We start from the raw sequence: 15,024 nt of genomic DNA on the forward strand, positions 1-15,024 counted from the left end.
AAAGAGTGTAGCATGGGCATCTTGGCAGGAAAACAGCTTGACAAATAGCATAAAGTCTTACCTGGTCCCAGGTCAAATGTTATCACAATCTGTCAAAAGTCAACATTTTATTTTACATATTTTTCAAAGGGTCATTCAAAGTATTTGAAAAGTGGCTTTTTTTTTGCAACAGTGTATTTCACTTTGGTCAATTTTTAGACATTGTGAAAGAGTTGTAAATGTTTGACTTCTCTTTCTAAAAGTCAATCCGGGATTGTGAACACTTGTGTGTGATAATCACGCGTGAGAATGGATCCCGGGTTTCATTTTGGCACGTTTATTTCCGGCTCTGATTTCAATAAAATTGCGTAAAATTACGTTAAGTATTTAATTGGCTAACCAAAGTGTCAATCAATATTTGAATCAGTCACTAAAGCTTCTTAAAGCTGAAGTAGGTGCTGACGTATTTCTTTTTTTTTAACACAAGCCTTCATAGGTTGTCCCAGGCTAAGGACCGGAAAGCTAGCGATTGGCCGAGAATGGTGTCAATCAGAATGCCGGAGGCTAACTACCATATTAGAATTCATCTGAAAAATCTGTTTATTTTTAGAGGAGATTTATGAAGTGAAACAGACGGACTAAAACTAGGAGCGTCAGGATTTTTTTAATCTGTCGGCATCATCGTGTGTTTTGGACTGAATATTTGAGACGATTGGAATTACTTGACTCTCGTGAAGGTAACCAGACCATGTTTGCTGGGAATCGTGTCATGAGTGGACTTTGGGGTGAGTTTTACCAGCTTTATAACTTTGGCTATCTTGTTTCAAATTATGATGGTTCTGCGATAAGTACATTTTTAAATTGTCATTATGTCTTGAATCTCAAGGGGTTAAGCTTTACAATGATATGTGGCATGACATATTTAAGTAACTCATAACATCGCGAAGTAATGACTTTTTTTTATCAACATTCTTTAACAAGGCACGTTATTGAGAGTGGGCAGCGGGTCAGGAGCTGGGGCACCACATACTTTCAATCTATGTACATAGGGGAACAGCGCCTTTAATTTCTTTGCCATCATTAAAGACTAGAGCTGACCAGTTAAAATACAACTTTATTCACAATATTTTGGTTAATAGGAAATGTGACTTGACTACCCTTTTCAATTCACAGAAGTTCTGGTGGTTTTCATCTCAAACTTGAGGTTGTCCTCTCTCCAAAGGTCACTTTGCCACTAAAGAACTGTTGCTAAAGTGACATTTAGAAGAAATCCCACTGGAGCAATCACCGGTCGTTAAGGCCCGGTCGTGGAAAGACCAAAATGTAAAGGATTACCACATTCACGCTAGTGCCATTATAATGAATGGAATACCATCAGCTTAGATTACACTTTCTGCGCCAATTCTTCTATGTTAATCTCATATAGTAATTGAAATGAATTGTCTTTGAATTGTCATTGATATCAACGTTGTGAAACATTGAATGGGACAAGATTAGACATGGCCCACCAGGGTAAACATGTTATAAATACTTTAAGGAGAAAATAAGATAAGACCGTCAATATAAATAGCAAAAAAATATTGACAAAGTAGTCTCCAAAGTAGTCAAGGGTCTCCAAATTGGTTCTTGACATCACCAGGGTGCCCCATAAATACAGCTGAGGTGCCCGTGGACCTGTTCTGAAAATAGCTCACCAGTTCAGTTTATCTAGTAAAATATTTTTGACTGAGGGGTTGACTGAGTCTATACAACCCTACTTCCAATTATTAAACTGGTAATAACAGAGTAAAAACATAGAAATAACATTATAAGGTTGTTAATTCAGAAATATTTTTGAAATTGGATACCATTTGTGCAAATTTCCAACAAAAAGTAGCTTTCAGCTTGAAAAAGTTTGGTGATCCCTGGCATAGTTATAATAAGTTTGCTATTCATTTATCCATTCATCCATTATCTGCACCGCTTATCCCCAGTAAAGTCATGGGGCTATTCATTTATAATATAACAATTATTACTATGTTGTTACTGTGTTATCACCAAGTTAATTGTTGGAACTAATTTCAAACAAACTCAGTCCACCACTTCAAAAAACATTTTATTAGAAAATCAAATGGCCTGTGAGTTACTTTCAGAGCAGGTTTCTAGAAACCTCAGCTGTCCTTAGGGGGCACTCTGATGCCCGTGGGCACCAGCTTGGAGACCGCTGATTTACATTAATTGATATTTATCATTTATATTTCATATTTTTCCATGAATTCTGTATTATTTCATTTGATGTTTGACTAGCGAATGGTAAAGCTTTATAACACAATTTAAACACACATTTCTACTCCCATTACACATTAAGCATTAGTTGTAGTCACAAGATATTTTCTCAGGCAGGAAAAATGCTTTGCCTTGTTCTGAAATGTGTATATGCGGTCGGTTGACTTCTTGCTTGGATATTACAGCGTGTGCTTTCAGTGCAGAGTTCAGTCTGCTCTTACGTTCCAACTCATTATTTCCTAGATTGTTGTCAAAGGTGTTTCCTACACGCCTCTTTGATGCCAAAGGTTAGCTGCTTGCATTGCATATTGAACCACCGACACGAACTAAGTAAGGTTATCTGTTTCAAATAGCTGATCTTTCATGGGTGAAATGAAAGTCTATCATGTAGAAGGGATACCAACAGCCCAACAAGACCTGACAGACTCCATTCCCAAGAAAGCGTCTTCTTCCTAACCCTCTTTTTAATGAGTTACCTTTTGCACGTCTTAAAAGTCAGTGAGGCATAGAACTGACATTTTCATTTGAATCAGTTAAAAAATGCAAAGGTGTAAAAGTTGTACTGATGTCTGGACCTAAGTGATTATAAACTACCTGTGTTATACATGTATAGGTTCTGATGTATTTTTAATACACTCTTAAGATCTTTCAGACCAGGAATGATTTTGTCCCCTTTGATAATGTTCTGCAGGGCCACACAGTAACATCAATCCTGGGGAGAACTGATCAAATGATCTGGGTCTGGTCTGCGGCTCTTTAGAGTGGCATCCTGGCGCTTTTCCCCAAAATTTTAAAAATCAGAAAATATGGGTTTTGGAAAAACATATTTGTTTGAAAAAAAAATTCTGTTAGAGGATAAACATGACACGTTTTCCAATGTTGAATAATGTGTAGAGTAAATATCACATTTCAAGGAGAAGCTGGTAGGAGTTGACGGGCTTCAAGATAAACTCCGGTGCACCGCTTCCCTGCTTTGGTCAGAAAAGGTGTGCGGCTCAAGCTCCGCCCCTCTTAAAGGCACTGTATCACAAGCCAGGCAGGTGGCTGTTTTCAACAAACTGGGCATGGAACGCCAAGTTAAAAGGAGAAAAATAACTGAGGAGAAGAGAGGATTCAAGGTTTCCTGGAAATAATAATTTGCATTCGTGGAAAATGCGTAAGGATTGCCAGAATGTTTGCTCTAAAGAGACAAAAAGAATAATGTGGAAAGAACGTTCCAGAGGAAGGCATACTACATTTGCAGTCAAATACCTGTGGGGATTGTATCACCTCTAAATAAGTTAGATGGGCGCAAAATAGATTAAAAAGTGGATTGCGTCTTGAAACTTCACTACCACCGTAAGTTGTGTCACAACCCGGGAAATAATAAAGCGTGGACATTTTTTCGCAAATGGTGACAAAATGAAGAACCAATTCTTTAACATATCTGAGTACTTATTGCAGAGTTAAAGAACCAAACCGTGATGAGACAGTTCCTTCTAAATCGGTAAGAGAAAGGGACAAAAAATGGCAGACAACATCACCAAAAATTGGATTTCTTTATTGCATTTATTCAATTTTATCAAAGCAATGAATCGCACTGTAATAGTGAAACTTCTTTGCATCCTTCAAGTCAAGTCATGTCGAGTCATGTTTATTTTTTACCCTTAATCACAAGGAGTCCCAAAGGGGCTGCACAGACCACAGATTATTACAAATTACAGACCATTATTACACCACCCCCTAATCTAAAACCTACATGAGGGCAAGGAAAAACTCAAAAACCTCAGCTTGAGGAAAATAAAGAAACCTTGAGAAGGGACCGCACATGAGGTCATCCCCCTTCCAGGATGACCGGGCTGAAACGGATGTTGCAATAACAAAAAATACACAGATATTGTCAACGTGAAATATAGGTCATTCATAAGCTATAGAATAGAAGTGTGTTTTAAGCCTAAATTTAAACAGTTCCACTGAGGTTGCAGATTGATTTTTAAAGGGCAGAGCATTCCACAGCACTGAGGCCCGAGTGGAGATCGCTCTCAAACCTGCGGTTCGACTGAGTAGTCACAAAATGGGCTGCAAGGAAAACAAACATTTAATCATGACAGTTCATTATGCATTTGTAACTACCGTTGTTATTATTGACAGTAGGATACTATGGCTAATATGTACAGTAGTTGTTCCTTTCACTATATGACTTACTGTATACAGCATTTACCATTTTGGGTTGCCGAACCCTGATGGGGTTGTTGTAACCTATTGAAAATAATAATAATAATAATACATTTTCATAAACATATATTTGATTTTTTTGGGGGGAATGGCTTACGTAATGGGTCTTAACTCTTTTTTCTGCCAAATGAAAAGCATTTTTTTAGTCGTTTCAATACAGATGATTACTTTGGGTTAATTTGTGCAATACGCCGCTAAACGGAGACACGAAAGCCGGGGGGAATCGGAGAGGAGGCGGACTTGCTAACACAAGGTGGTGTATCCCTGGATTTTCAAAAAGAAAAGTTTTCCATCTGCCGCAGGGATGTCGAACTTTTGGACTGGCGTGACGTCATCCACTCCGCTACAAGCACCCTTAGGGCATCATGTTCATCTGTTAATAAACAACGGAGTAGACTGCTGGAAGTGTGAATTTCCCTACGGGGATGAATAAAGTATCTATCTATCTATCTATCTATCTATCTATCTATCTATCTATCTATCTATCTATCTATCTATCTATCTATCTATCTATCTATCTATCTATCTATCTATCTATCTATCTATCTATCTATCTATCTATCTATCTATCTATCTATCTATCTATCTATCTATCTATCTATCTATTTATCTATCTATCTAATACGGCCATTTTTTGGCTTTGTTTCTTTCCTAAAGCAAAATACATTTTTTAAAGTGTTTTTAGAAACAAAAGTGACCCAAATGAAATGAAATTATCTGCATTTATATAGCGCTTTTCAAGTCCATGAAGACTTCCCAAAGCGCTTTACAATGTGCTTCACATTTACCCATTCACACAGACACTTACACCGATAGCGGCTGTGCAGCCATGCAAGGCTCCAACCTGCTTATTAGGGGCATTAGGGGTTCAGTGTCTTACCCAAGGACAATTCGACATGTAAAATGGAGGAGCCAGGATTTGAACTGCGATCTCTTGAAGACGAGTGCAGAGTTAGTTAAATGAATAAATCATGTTTACACAGTTTTTCTTTGTTCAACCCACTGTTTTATTTTTATTTGTTTTCATTTTTTTATACTGTATATTATTTTGTTCAATACGACCCAATTTTCAGGGGGGGGGGGTTTGCACAAGGGTACCCATTTTGGGTGTTATTTATCAGAAAATGACAGTTTTTGTTGTTGTTTGAGTTTTCCCTTGCCCTCATGTAGGTTTTAGATCAGGGGATGTTGTAATAATAGTCAGTAGTTTGCAATAATCTGTGGTCTGGGCAGCCCTTTGAGACTCCTTGTGATTAAGGGCTCCGCTATACAAATAAACATGACTTGACTTGACTTATTGTAAATTATTTTGACAAATAAATTAGTTGATAAAAGTTTTAAAAATAATAACAGTTGCAGACCTTTTTATATGCAAACTACCTACTATTTTGACTTTTAAAGTGAACTCACTCGTTTTTGGATGTTCTCTTCATTTAAGTAGTCATTTTGTACTCAATCAAAATCAAATGACCTACTTTGTTGAATTTATAGAATTGCTTATTTTGAGGTTTGTATCTAAACTTACTATTTTCAAAGGTTTGGATTACAAGCACTCCAAATCAAAAGTCAAAAGAAGATCGAGCTTTTTTTGCAACTATGTGGACATAAAAATGTTTGTTTTACCTTGCGCTACTCATTTCCTTTTTTTTTTGTTGCAATTTTGGGGATGCAGCTACCGTGAGCCATTTGTTTTGCCTCAGCTTGAAACTCCTCTGTAATGGCATCATAATTGCTTCACTTACTTATTGTACCTCACTTTTAATTTATTTTGGCCAGTGGAGTTCAACGTTTGGGGGGTTACTTTAAAAATGCAATAAGATACAGTTACTAGTTAAATGTTGAAAAATGTAATCAGTAACGTAATATTAATGTAATTTTCTTCTTCTGGGGTCTCACAAGAATGGACGCTTCCTCTGACTCCTTATTTTTCTCTCCTTCATACTCCCTTTTTTTGCTTGGGAAATTGTTGTTTTATTCTGCAGCTACTGTTTTTTTTTCCTTCTTTTTGACGAACCTACGTTAAAAAAAAAAAAATGTCCAAAAGGAGGAAAGCAGGCGACTAATCTCAACAAAATCAGGGATTTGAAGTGGATTACAAAATGGAGAAAAGCTGAGGAAATGGAGAAAGTGCTGAAAGAACTGATGGAAACAAAGGAGGTGAAGAATGTGTGGAAAGAAACTGGCCTCCCAAGATCATACAATACTGATCTCAAGCTTTATACAGTATGCTCAGTGGACCGACATTGGTATGAGTAATGTCGAGATGGCTTTCATTGTGAATAACGCCGAGAGGCCATCTTGGTCTGCAACAAACAAACGTTACTGGAGAATACCCTTCATCAGGCTGATGTCATCTGAGCTGCAGAAGTCAATGGAAGGGGTCTGGTCGGGCTCTTGTGGCTCACTCTTGGTGCGCATCCGATCCCACTTTAAACTTTTCACTACAAAATGCGTGTTTGTCACAGTTTTACACATTATATTGTTGTTAGAGAGTAAGGAGGAGAATAATTTTTCATAAACTGAAAAATCGGGATTCGATAATGTCATTTTTTATGGATTGTTATAATGATGTGAAATATGATCATTTGTTTATATAATTGATTAAAGAAGCGCCCAAAGTTTTTGGGGACGGGTTTCTTCTAAGCCTTTGGTATCAACCGGTCATCCTTTTTTTCTTTTCAAGGTGTTTTTTTCATTTTGTTGTCACGGTTGCCCATTGCTTTCACTTGGGCCCGCCCGTTTGGCGCCAGCTGCTGCTCGTTGCTTCCCTCCTATTTAAACTCAGTGCTGTCATTCACTCCTGGTCAGTCCGTCAACGAAACTCTACACATGCAAGACTTGTGTTTTGACTCTGTCCGGTATCCTGCTCGTGTATTCAGTATCCGGTATCGATCCCGCCTGTCTCGTCCTGTTCGGTATCTTGCTCCAGTATCCAGTATTGATCCCGCCTGTCTTGTCCTGTCCGGTATCTTTCTCCAGTTTCAAGTATCTGGTATCAATCCCGCTGTCTCAACCTGTCTGGTATCTTGCCCCAGTATCCAGTATCGATCCCGTCCTGGCCGGTATCTTGCACGTGTATCCGGTATCGATTCCGTCTGTCCTGCCCTGTCCAGTATCTTGCTCGTTTATCGATTCTGTTTGTCCTGCCCTGTCCGGTATCTTGGTTGTTTATCGATTCCGTTTGTCCTGCCCTGTCCGGTATCTTGCTCGTGTATCTTCTATCCGTCCTCTCGGGTATCTTGCTTCAGTATCTGGTATCGATTCCATCTGTCCAGTCCTGTCCGGTTTCTTGTTGTTGTATCCAGTATCCCGTATCCGGTATCGACCCCGTCTGTCCCGTCCGGTATCTTGCGATCTTCTGTATCCAGTATCAGGTATCAATCCCGTCCTGTCTGGTATCTGCTCGTGTATTGATCTCTTCTGTCCTGACCGGTTTCGATCTCATCTGCCCAGCGATCGCCGAATCACTGGCGTTTGCGCATGCGCATGACTGCCCCATTCCCGTAAAATAAAGCTTGTGTGAAAACGTTACGCGTCTGGGTCCTCCGTCGGTCCGGGTTCTGACATTTGAGGTGTGATGTTTGTTGCAACATGACTGAAAATAAAAAAGATAAACAAAATACAAAATCTGAAATCCATAATACTGCAGTAATGTAACTTGATTACTTTTAATTACATTTGGATTACTCTAATACCAAATATGCTAAAAAAAATAATCATAACATGAATAGAATTAATATATTTAGTTTAAAGGGACATTGTGTAGTATATAGTGCCTCCTAGTGGTATAAAAACATTTTCATTCAATAAAAAGAAAACATTGATTTGAATACGGCAGCACGGCAGCGCAGTGGTTAGCGCTTGTGCGGCACAGTTCATGTCATGGGAACCTGTCGTGGGTTCAAATCCAGCTCCAGACTTCCTGTGTGGAGTTTGTATGTTCTCCCCGTGCTTGCGTGGGTTTCCTCCGGGCACTCCGGTTTCCTCCCACGTTCCAAAAACATGCATTTCAGGTGAATTGGCCGGTCCAAATTGTCCCTAGGTGTGAATGAGCGAGTGAGTTGTCTGTCCCCGTGTGCCCTGCGATTGGCTGGCAACCAGTTCAGGGTGTACCCTGCCCACTGCCCGGAGATGGCTGGGATGGGCTCCAGCCCCCCCGCGACCCTAATGAGGATAAGCGGTACGGCTGATGAGATGAGATGAGATGATTTGAATACTAGGTAATAATGCATTAGTTATCATACCACTGTTAATTTTTATAAAAATTAAAAAAAATCATAGGTCAAGAAATTTTTATTTCTTTTACATAGTAAAATCTCTACCTAGAATGCCCTGCATTTGGGTAACAGAGCCTCTTAAAACAGTTCGTAAAATGAAATAAAATATTTTTAACTCCAACCGCTCTTGCTCAGTTTGTGCTTTTAGGCCCACATTGGCCTCTGGACTCTTTTCGGACAAATATGTCCAGCCGGCAACCTACGCCTTTATCGCAGTATTTCAGGCACACACAACCTGTTAGCGTGAGACTGTAGATGTACTTTTGTAGGAGTAGCAAACACTCCTGTTCAAGCACGATTACAAAAAAAAGCATTTGGTGCAGCCCCCAATCATGCCAAATGGCTTTTACAGTACATACGTGGATAATACTTACCATCTCAACCTGTGTATTATTCATCATAGACTTCATTTCGGTGTCATGTGTACTGGAAATACTTCTTTTAACTAAAAAAACAAACTCATCACACTCTATTGTGAGATGTACCAGTTCCTGTGGCTCATGTGCTCATGCGTTTGTGAGTGTGGAAACTAGTAATCACCACAAACAGATGTTTAATCACACACACATTAAAGGATTTTACTCATCTGTATTGGCTAATGTGGTGTATAATCTGTGCAATTGGACAAGCTCAATTTAAATCTACACATAAATTTCACTGGTTTAACTCAAACCCATCAATACAAGTTGATTAAATGCTGCTTCCATCTTAGTTTGTATCGGTTTTATTGAAGCTTAAAAGCTGGGTAGGTTGTTAAAGGCGTTCTTAAAAAGTACCGTAAAATTCTGACTATAAGCCTAAGCTTTTTTCCCAAGCTTTCAACCCTGCGGCTTTTGCAATGACGCGGCTAATTCATGCATGTTTTCTAACGGCTGTCAGGGGCTACTAAGTAGCCAAGGTAAGAGTGGGGACGCGTGGAATAAATCTTTTGAGAAAGAGGCAATTTTAATGTAACTTTGCGGTTTGTCATTAATGAAACTAGCATAAACAGACCCTGATCATGGAAAAGCTGTCAATCGAAAGGGGAGGGCTAACAACCATATTGGGAATCATTTCACGAATATTTTTATTTGTAAACTGAGGTAATGTGGCAAAACGGACGGATAACAAGAAGCAATGTTAAGGGGCTAAAGTGCTGTATATTGTTAAAACATTTTTGTGTACCATCTTTATTTTTTAAATATCTCATGTTTGAACATGGGCACATGCGATGTAGAGTCAGGTGTGGCTTATGTAAGTATAATATTGTTTTTCCTTCAAAAATGTGTTTGGTGCGCCTTACAGTCCGAAATTTACATTAGAATTTTGTTTCTCTTTTAATTATTTTTCAACTATGTCCAACTGCGTTCAATCTGTGTTTATATGTTTTTTCCATCAAACCTATCTGCTTCTATCTTACTTTTAGCATAGCTATTCAGGGCAGAAAACATTGGAAATGAGGTATAGGTGGATGAGGGTGGAGGGGGGGTGGTGAGTGACTTCATGCACAACCCTGCAGGTGTTTGTTGTTGTAGCATGAAAATGGTGAGAGTCAGAAAAGGCCTGTTTGTACTACAGTCAAAACGCCAACCCTAACCCCCAAAAAGTGTATTTGAAGATTGCACGTACTTGCACTCTACAAGCTGACTAAAGCTGCAATCGTGACTTCAAACCTGGAGATGGGGACGTTCCAGATTCCGTACAGCACCTTTAAATTTGCTCTCAAAGATGGAAGTCAATCGTACGATTACCCTTTTTAAGAAATAGCCAAATAATTTGAACTAGCTGTCATTCACCTTTGTGAGAGCACAATGTTGGTCAGGTTCCAATAGAAGGTGAGAAAGCAATGTATTTCTAACCACGTTTGTCTTTTTGCTGGTCAAGCTCCTCTGAGCTCATCTTTTACGGACTTTTCTCAAAGGACGGATGTTTCTCTTTATTACATGAAAGGATGAGCATAATTTACAAATTCATAGATTCATACGAGTTTCCAATAACTAAGGATATATATATATATATATATATATATATATATATATATATATATATATATATATATATATATATATATATATATATATATATATATATATATATATATATATATATATATATATATATATATATATATATATATATATATATATATATATATATATATATATATTTATATATATATATATATATATATTTATATATATATATATTTATATAGTATGTAGAAACAGTATGTCTTGCCTTCTTTATAAGGCTTATATAAAGCTTTTAATTTTGCCCGGCTCCAAACTTATGGTGTTGGGGTTTTTCAGGTCCAGTATGGCACTTTCAACATTTTGAGCTGACAACTCCTGTCCTAGGTCAAGAAATTTGTATTCATTTCGCATGACATGCTGACATAATTATCTGCCATCCTGCTGCTAAGGATGCCCCCTAAAAAGAAAACAATTGTTAAAGGCTGGGAAAAAAGAGAACAAAATTGGTACAGTGTTGTCATTTTGAGTCGCGGCAGTTTGTATTCTTCCATGAGCTTTTGTAGCACTCATTTTCAGTTGCAATACAAAATACAGTGTCAAATATTAAATCAGGGATCTCCAATGTGCACCAGGTAGCTCCTGAAAAACACCTAACTCGTCTGCGGACAGATTCTGAAAATAGCTCACCAGGGGTGGGTCATTGTGATTTTCTTGGGGTATTTGATTTCTAACTGGCATGACATTGTCGTGGTTGCCTGAGCTTATTTTCACTCAATTTCTAAAATTGAAAAGCTGTTTATAACATAGTAATGCAAACAGTTAGCCCTTTCTATCAATTAGTAACAAAAAGTAGCTCTCTGCTGTATAAGACATCCCCTTCAAATTCAGTCTTGAGGCTGTTCAAACTTGGCGTCATCATCTCTTGGTGGTGGGATCATTTCCAAATGGGTAAAAGGAATTTATGAAATGTAAAACAATAAATGCATTTCTCTAATGCGGTTAGGTTAAGGTCAGGAAAAAAAAAATCATTCTGCAGTATTGTATCCGCCTATGCTGTTTGGTTAGATTCCAGCCTCTAAACCAACGTGACATTGAGCGTTTGTGTGGCAGTTGCTATCAAACGTCAGGACCTTCTTTTGAAGCGCGATATCAACGGTGAGGGGCAAGGCATTAAATCAAGTCGGGCACTCCCTTGCTCTCCACAGTATTTCCAATCCATCTAATATGCAGCCAAACCTGGGAACAAAAGCAGCAGTCAATCAGGGACCACTACAGTCATTTAAAGAGTAAACATAAAATATTGTCTTATTGTCTCCACTATTAGGCACACCCAAATAGTGACATTGTTTTCATATAGTGGACAGGACTAAAGGCACGTGGAATTAAAAGTACAGTAAGAGCTAAGGTTGTACAAAAAATAAAGGTAGCGTATTTGTGAATAGATCGATCACTCAGAATATAGCACTGATCACAATAGCATAACATTGCATGCAACAGTTATAGAACCTGGACTGCAGTGGAGAGCGTGCCAGGACCCATCCAGTAGACCATGGTTTGGGAACCTTTTTATTTCACTGTGTGACGTTTAATTAATTGATAAAATGTATGAAATAATAAAAATGTTAGAGCCTGTGTCCCATAGCAGTATAAATATACCACTTAAAATGCGTGTGCCTCCCACTGTTGCTCAAGAGGGTTTAGGCTCAATTTGACTGAATAATGGTTTTAAAATAAGGTGAGAGCAAAGTTTGTTTGTAAAAATGTCACAAAATACTGAAAAAAGAAAAGTTTGCTGATGTATTCCCCATTTGCACAGTGAGCACATGCAAGAGAGGGGACAGTGTGCTGTGTGTGCAGAGATCCCAATCACACCCAATCAATTTGCTCTGAGTGCTTTAGTGACGTTTCTGGGTGTTTACAGTTTTTTGTGGGTTTTTGTTACAAAGTATCTCAACATTGTTTAATGAGCTTAAATAAATGATTCCTTAGTGATGTACAGCCAAAACAGGGTCTGTTGGTGTGATACCTTGACTGTTACCTTTTTTAAAAACTGTGCCCTGTATATACAGCAAAGAAAAATTGAAACTTCCAGTGATACTTAAGCTTTGCATTTTTCGCAATTGGCTTCGAATTTGTAGAAATTGAAGAGAAAATTTACATAAAATAAATTTCATCTCCGAACCTAATCTATTCATGATAAGAGCCATTGGCTCCCAACCCCCTGCCACTAGACTATTAGGGACACTGACATCACAAGTAAAAGCATTGGGTTTTATCTCCTCATCACACTATAATAGTCAGAGTAGCAAATTGTCGTTGTTAATGTTGGGGCACGCCGCGAGAAAATTATCAGACATTAAACCGGTCTCTGGTGCAGAAATGGTTGAGGACCACTGAAAGAAAAGGATTTTAATGTCGACTCACAAAGTCTTTACGAAGTGCATGAGATTCCAAATTAAAAAGAGAGAAATGCAATGTGTAATTAGGTCTTTCTGAACTGAAAAAAACAACGGCATTGTGGGAAGTAATTTTTGTCATCCTAAAATATATAAATGTATTGCAAAATGCCTGTCCTCACATATTCAAATTGTTTGTCACTTGCTAACTCTGAGAAAAAGTGAAACAAATTTTAATAACGAACCTTTATCACCCTTTTCTCATGTTTCAAAACATATCTGGTACAGTGACTAAAGATAGTGTGATAATGAGGTAGGATGTAATGCCTTTTCTTGGTGATCTACCCTCTGCAAGATGGGTTTGATATCCTTGCATCAAATGTTATGCAGCTGTGAGCAGCCATCCACGTCTGTGACCTTGGCCTGATGGGTAAGCCTCAGTGCTCTTACTATTGCTCACTGGTTAAATTGCCGTTGCCATTGTTGTTAAGTGTTTGGGGTAAGTGATTCAATTTACCGATTTAGGAATAAATGTTCGAACATGGTAACACATTTGCAATCTTGTCCGTAAATAAAACGCATCGGATTACAAGGTGCATGTTCAAATTTCTGGCTAATTGGGGGGTTTCGGGTGCGTCTTATAGTCTGAGAAATACTGTAATTAAAGCACATACAAGTTGACGGATTCCTTAGGAAGTCTTATCCTCACCCGTGCAGCAGTATCATCTTGTTCCTGATTAATTTCTTCCAAAGTTCAGAGGAAGGATCCGTCTGACTCTTCTCATGCTTCTCATCATTTCAGAAAATTCATGTTCCTGCTCCCCGCCACCTCTGCTGTCAGCCACGTTCAGCGTTTTGCCCGACAGCCTCCGGCATCCCTGACAGCTGTTCACGATACTAATGGGGCAGGAAGAGAGAAGCTGTGACGGACACCGAACACTCAAGTCAGACAAGGACTCATTGGAGCAGATGCACAAGGCACGAGGGTCGCAAATCGACATCCAAACCCTCCAATCTCCCGTTCATCCACTTTCTGAGCATTGAGTTAGTGCTGGATGTTCCAAAGTCTCAGTTTTGAGCTCTATAATTAACTTGCTTGCTCTATTTAAAGACTAATTGTAAAGAAACTTCTTGACGTAAAAGGCTTCTTATTGCTTTATATTGTTTTACTGTTGACTTTTGTTGTAAAAAAATTATTTGAAGTGCAGTTGCCTATTTCTACTTGACCAGTTGTCTCAGGTTGTGAGAGCTCATTCATTTTACACTGAAGTGTTCAACACACTTTATACTGTTGAACTGTGTACTTGTATGATGTAAAAATACTTAAAGTATTGTAGCATATTTCTACTTGAGCAGTTGTCTGATTGCGGATTGTGATTTATATTATAGATTGAAACTCACTTTATATCTTTTACAATTTACTCTTGCTGTGAATAAAATATTTGAAGTTCAGTAGGCCAATGCCTACTTGACCAGTTTTCTCAGGTTGTGAGAGTTAGATTTAATTTATTAAACTCACTTTAAATTAATCACTGCTGAGTGTTATCTTATCATATTGTTTACTGTTTAATTTGTTGCTGGTGAGGAACAATAAATATTACAATGTTTATGATACTTGTCCCTTCTTCTATATTCAACTGACTCAAATGCTGCTCAGAAAATTTCGGATTATTTGACGTAACGTGCCCAACACTGTCCGTGACACACTACACCATCCATTTTTTTCCTTTCAATGTGAAATTGAAATACACTTTAGTCAAACTAAACAATTGATAACTTTACATTAAGAAACTAATTGGCAATGCCCCCCAAAAGAGTGTACAGTATTTTTCTTTTTTACTTAACAGGAAAACATGCACTGCATGTAAGTATATGGGACAGAGACACATTTGAAAGGTTTGGTACTTACCAGATAAACTAAACATTAGATGGATACGTTTC

General features: G+C 38.1%; 1 long non-coding RNA gene across 1 annotated transcript; it reads left to right on the forward strand.

Annotated features, from left to right (window-relative positions):
• The first annotated feature begins 455 nt into the window (after nt 1-455).
• Nucleotides 456-14,693, forward strand: LOC148374291 (uncharacterized). The gene is made up of 2 exons (XR_015852912.1): nt 456-764; nt 13,886-14,693. It is a non-coding gene; the product is annotated as an uncharacterized LOC148374291 (long non-coding RNA).
• The last annotated feature ends 331 nt before the right edge of the window (nt 14,694-15,024 follow it).

The sequence above is a fragment of the Urocampus carinirostris genome, chromosome 1 (assembly GCF_059441175.1).
Source record: "Urocampus carinirostris isolate Australia breed hairy pipefish chromosome 1, RoL_Ucar_1.0, whole genome shotgun sequence".
NCBI classification, from domain to species: Eukaryota; Metazoa; Chordata; class Actinopteri; order Syngnathiformes; family Syngnathidae; genus Urocampus; species Urocampus carinirostris.